A 5938-nucleotide genomic window follows, 5' to 3' on the forward strand; every position below is an offset into this window, starting at 1 on the left:
TGTACTTGTCTTTCCACCCGGTGCATTTCCAGCTCATTTGGTCAAACATGGTCAAAACTACATCTAGTTTGGTCAAATCTAGCCCAATTTTGGTCAAAACAACCCTGGTTGTGAGTGGTTTTGTTCTTATAGACTTTGTACTTTGTGCTACAGTCATAGATCTGTTGGTATAAATTTGGTCAAAGCTTATTTTTTGAGTTTTTTAGCAGCTTTGACTTTTGGGTTGACTAGTTCACTATAAATTTTTGCGCATTCAGTCTAAATTTGACCTGATGCCTCATATGTGACACGTGCGACCAACGCCTTGAATCATGGCCAAGGCTGTCAAAGGTACACTACCCCCTGCCAGTCACTTAGCACATCCACACCTCCCCCCAAATAGGGGGATGAGGTCTATGAGACTCAGTGTCCCCTAGCCTATCCGTTTGGAACTGTAATGGTACCTTATGGTTAGACGCGAGGAATTTCTCATAGTCATATTTAGGATATGACATAGTGTTCTACATAGAGAGACACTACAGCTCTGAGCGTCCTCTGCCCACATTCAGTGGGGATACACTTGGGAGTCAACATACCACGAATACAGGTGGAGTTCGAGGTTGAAAAGGAGTTGCGGTACTCTATAGATCAGCCCTCATTATTGTGATTTCCGCTGAGGGCCATGATGCACACTCCCATTTCCTATGGCTTTGCCTCAGACGTTCTTCATGACAAGACCTTTTCATAGCAGTTTGCTACTTTCCTGAGACATCACCTTTTGCTCGGGCTCTGTGTGACGAGATGGAGCTGTTACCATACTTAGCATTACACTCGGATATCATGGAGTTCTCGAGCCGCGGGAAAGGACTCCTACTTGGGGACTTCAACATGAGGACAAGTACACATTAGGTACCACTTTTGGATTTTCATACTGTTTCCTTTTTACTTCCTAAGGTTGATGCAGACGAGACAGGGATCTCCAGAACCTCCGTAGATAGATGGGCCTCAGTTAGGCATATGGACATGCTTTTCTGGACATGGCTTGATCCAATCATTTTCAATGGTCTAGATCGTTGGCCCTCTTCCAACAGCTTCACATGTTTCCCACATGGGGGAGGGGTCAGCATAGTCGACTACCTCATGGGATCTCCTGCTTTGGCACCCCACATCACTGACTTCCGTATCATACTACCATTGTCGGGAGCTGATCACACATACCTCTTCTTCACTATCTCCACTCCCACTCCCAAACCCACTTCCCACACCACTACACCAATTTACAACACATATCACGACATCCATTTTGATCACGGGGTCTCACTTGATTACTCTGCACATTTATCCACCCTCCTCAGACATAGATGACACACCATCCCTTGACTAGCGTGCTGCTCTCATCACTAGTTCGTTACACGAGGCTGCCCTACACATCTTCCAACACACCACACAATCCACTCGTCCACCTCCCATAGGTTTGACACAATGTAACAAGTGGTATGATGAAGAGTGTAAGGCTCTGCACCGCCAACATCCAAACCACAATTGCTCAAAGTATGGCAACAGATCCTAGTCAAATAATGGAAACCATCCAATCTATAAAAATCACAATCCTAGTTTTCAAAAAGTGCAGCTACTAGATCAAGGGTGTTGGAAGTCCAAGGTCAATACCCCACCTATGAGCCCCCATATGAGGAGATAAAGGGACTTGACACTTGTATGATCATGTAAAAGGAGCAATGTGACCACATGTGAAAGGAGCCACATGAGCACATCAAGAGGGAGAAAGACGGGCTACCATGGGAGTAGCAAACAAGCTAAAAGACTCTTCTCCCTTTTCCACAAAAAAATCAACACATCCTTCTCATGTTTATTGTAGAGCAACCATGTAGCCTACCCAGGCCAGTACATAGGGATGGAAATAGGCCATGGTCTAGTAGGGCTATGTGCCCAACTATAAGTTCTAGTAGGGGTAAATGGGCTTCAAAAGACCCAGCAGAATGGTGCCAAGTCTTATTAATGCAAACAAAATCCACCAATTTTCTAATATGTGGGCTTCTAAATCAGGTTAACCTAGGATGGTTAGCTGATAGGTGAGGTCGGCACATATCGAGGCTTGCCATCCCTATTTGGGATCTTCCCAGCCATAGGCTAGATGGCCTATATTGGTGGGATTTCTTCCCTACAAAAGAGACCCCCAACTGCCAACAATAAGATTCGATATCTAAAATGCATGCCTACAACCTCTAGGAGAGCATCTAGGGTGCATGTGCTCAAGTAGTACCCTTGAGCAGCTACAAAATCCTAAAGAGATTTTGTAGAGTTGTGAAGCAATAGGTGCAGTAGACAGTGTAGTGGTGCCCTATAGTAGCAAGTAGTAGTACACCAGTCCAGTAGGTTTTGTAGTTGATTCATCTACCTATACTTGAGGCTTTGGTTGTACTACTATAAGCTCTCTTTCTAGATCTAAAGTGTCCTCTATGTACTTGTGTGCAAAAGTGTGAATTGAGATTGTGATGTATAGTATCTTACAATCTTCTGCATTAGAAGACTTGTGGTCAAACTTGGTGCTTGATGCAAGGTCATTGTTCTTCTAGCATAGTGATTAAGCTTGAGTGGTGAGCTGAAGATACATGATTAGGTGTTTTCTAACATAATATCAAAGCTCATGTAGTGTACTCAAGGTATTTTCCTCTACCATTGATGGTGGAGTGCTCTTACTCTAAGAAAGAAGGGTGATTGTAATGAAATTAGGGTTGTTGAGTGCAAAAGATTTCAGGTTGATGGAAATTTTTAAAATTCACAGAGGAATTCATAGCATCTTGTATGCCTATCCTAACTTTGATGAAAAGGGGATATTGAATGGGAGTAATAACGCCAAATGAGGGAGAGTTTGTCAATAACCATCTATTTGGTCAAGGTGAAGATTCTCAAAGATTGACTCCTGATAGTTATATAAAGGTTAATAGCAATCAATAAGCCATGATGGTTATAAGAAAGCTTCCACATAGCTTCAATGGACTGGTAACCACATTGAAACCTCTAGAAAAGATGAAGCTTCTCACCTCTATTGCTTCAAGAGGAATTGAGGTTGAAGTTGCAAGACAAAGATGACCATGAGACTATAAGGAAAACAAGAAAGATTCTTCAAGGGATGGTAACAATTTTGACAGTGAGGAAGAAAAACAAAAGGTGGTACTAATGTCATCGGCCTAGACATCTTGTCTGAGACTGCAAGAAGGTGGCAGTGGATCAAAAAAACAAGGAGCACCAACCCAAGGTGCAAGAGTTTGTTGGTGATCTGATAGCATGGTTGGTATTTAAGAAAGAGGAGTTGTTCTTGGTGGTAATACCCAACAACCCTAGGATTGGATTCATTGATCTAGGTACGACTGTGAATATATATGACATAGAATAGTGGTCAGAGAATTCAAATTCTTTCCAAGGTGAAGGATAGCATATATTGCTTAGATCGTAGAAAAAAACACCGTAGAAAGGAGCTAGAAAGCTAATCTTCAAACAAAATGTAAGGAAATTGAAAATATAGATAGATATGAGGATCTAGAGACTCAACAAGAGTTTGTTCTAGTGGGTACTTCAATGAGGTGCTTAACTTGTGATGATGCAAGTAAAACAATGGACTAGGGCATAGTATTGATGTTGCTTTCAATTGCATGATTAGATTATAGAATTGCATGATTAGATCATAGTGTTTGTCCAGATGGAGGATGTTCACCTTCTAGATACACAGTGGGGGAATTCTCAAGATAGAAGCATTTGAAGTGTTTGCTTGTCTTTAAAAGATGCGGATGTCATGCATGAAGTCTACAAACTTGGTGATGCTGATTGTTGTAGGTGACAAGGAGGTATTTGCAAGAAAGATCAAAGGTATGGTGTTGGATAGGTATGGTGACTTGTTGAAGGCTTTGTGGTGGCAGAGATAGGGAATTCAAGAATATAGGAGGGATTACAAGTTACCTTGATGGGATCAAGAAAATAGGTAGGGAATCCAATAAAATAGGAGGTATTACTTGCACCGCGTCGAAGAGTGCTCAGGCACCCCCTTGCTCGTAGGCCGAGATGAGTAAGGTTGGGAGGCGGGCGGGGGGGGAGGATGCTGCTATAAGGGGACGTGGGGGGGAGGGGAGGGGACAGTAACTACAGCTGTGGGCAAGATTGTGGAAGAAAAACTATTGTGATCATCTTTTCCTCTTTTAGCATCACAAAATTTCATTAAAGTACCTCTTTGACGTACAAATGACTTTTCTATCATTCTTGCACTCAAAAAGGTGAACCTCCATGAGATAAAGATCACTCAAGTTTTTACAACAATTTTCCACACATGCCAATGTCAACCAATGCTACCTCATCTCTTTTAGAACTTAAGGAGATCTATCTTATGCTAACAACTCAAACTAACCAAACAAGGTACTTCATGTCTGTGCATGTCACTTTTAAGCATGCCCAATCTTTCATGGTCCTATTTAATTACTACATTACATTAATGGTACATTGATAGAACTTTACTAGGGGGAGCTAATCTAGTTTAGGAATTATGCATCTTAATAAATGTCACCACATGACCTCTCCTAACATGTCAAATTATTATAAAAGCGAACATCTACTTTATTTGGACTGTACCTTACTCCAATCCATTGTCTAGAGCACATAACCACCAAATTATTGTGCTCTGACATCAAAAGTTGTTCACAACCTCAATCCTTTGGTTGGTTGGTTTAAGAGTTATGGTGGCTTATCTTGCTTAAACCCAACTTAAGCACATTGAAATTGCATTACCTCAACGGATAATGAGTATATAGCAAATGCATGTCTCTATTCAATTAAGCTCTTAATGAAATCCTTCTTTGTCATTTATAAAGGAAACATATTTTACAATCACAATTATCTTCTATGTTTCTGTCAAATAATATAGTGGTTTAAATAAGTGGTCAAGAGTGTTGTCTCCTTGGCTTAATACGTCTAATGATTAGTAAATCTACTGTGTTTTCTACCAAGGGAGGAGTAATGCCCTTGAGGCATTGATATAGATCCAAGCTCTAGTCAAATTTTCTTTTTTAGTGTCATTAAAAAAAAGCATCTCCATACATTCCTTCATGATTTGCTCTAAATACAAATAACAGTCTACTAGAACAATTGACACATCTTCTCAATGAGAGCTATTTGCATTAAGCAACGACTCCTATCCCAACTTGGTGTGACTTTTCTTAATATTGCAAAAATAAAAAATCTTACAACCATATCACAAATACATTTTCCATTTAATTCAATTTTTTTGTGCAAGGTGCTTGTCAATTTCAAGTGATGTTCCTTAGTAGATTGTCCCCCCCGCCCCGAAAAAGCACATGCACACGTGCGCCTACTTACCTCCCTTGTAACTCATTATTTTCCCTCTTATCCACCCCCCCCCGCCCCCCTCCCCCATTGTTAGCTCCTCCTCTTTATCCTATCTTTCCATCTCTCAATTTGTACAATTTGAGAGATGGAAAGGTTATACATCAATTTATCAAAGATTCAAGGATTGAAGCATAAGTGCCTTAGGGCCATGTCAAGAGGCCTAAAGAACAAGGACTTGAGGGTTGGAAAGGTCACCTCCCCATTTGTAAGCCCCCATATGAGGAGAGGAGGGGGGGGTGGGGGGGGGCTAGGATCTGATGGATGGCCACATGGGAAGCAAGATGGCTGCCATGGGCACAAGTCAGAGAGATCAAAGGCGCCTTGAAATGGACAAGTATGAGGGAAGGCACATGGCCCGCATCAAGCGTAAAACATGGTGAGACGATGGTGCAATAATGGCAGGGTATCCCAAGTATCCATGCAAAGTTGTAAAACTGCATATATAGCAATCCCCTTTCAATCACCATGGCATGCAAGCCGGGGTTTTTTATAAAGCGTCCACGTGGGGGTAGGAGGGGGGGGGGGGGGGGGGGTGTGTGTGTACAAA

Source organism: Dipteris shenzhenensis, chromosome 21, assembly GCF_047967505.1.
Source record: "Dipteris shenzhenensis isolate YYH24624 ecotype China chromosome 21, Dip_SZ_1.0, whole genome shotgun sequence".
In the NCBI taxonomy this organism is placed as follows: domain Eukaryota; kingdom Viridiplantae; phylum Streptophyta; class Polypodiopsida; order Gleicheniales; family Dipteridaceae; genus Dipteris; species Dipteris shenzhenensis.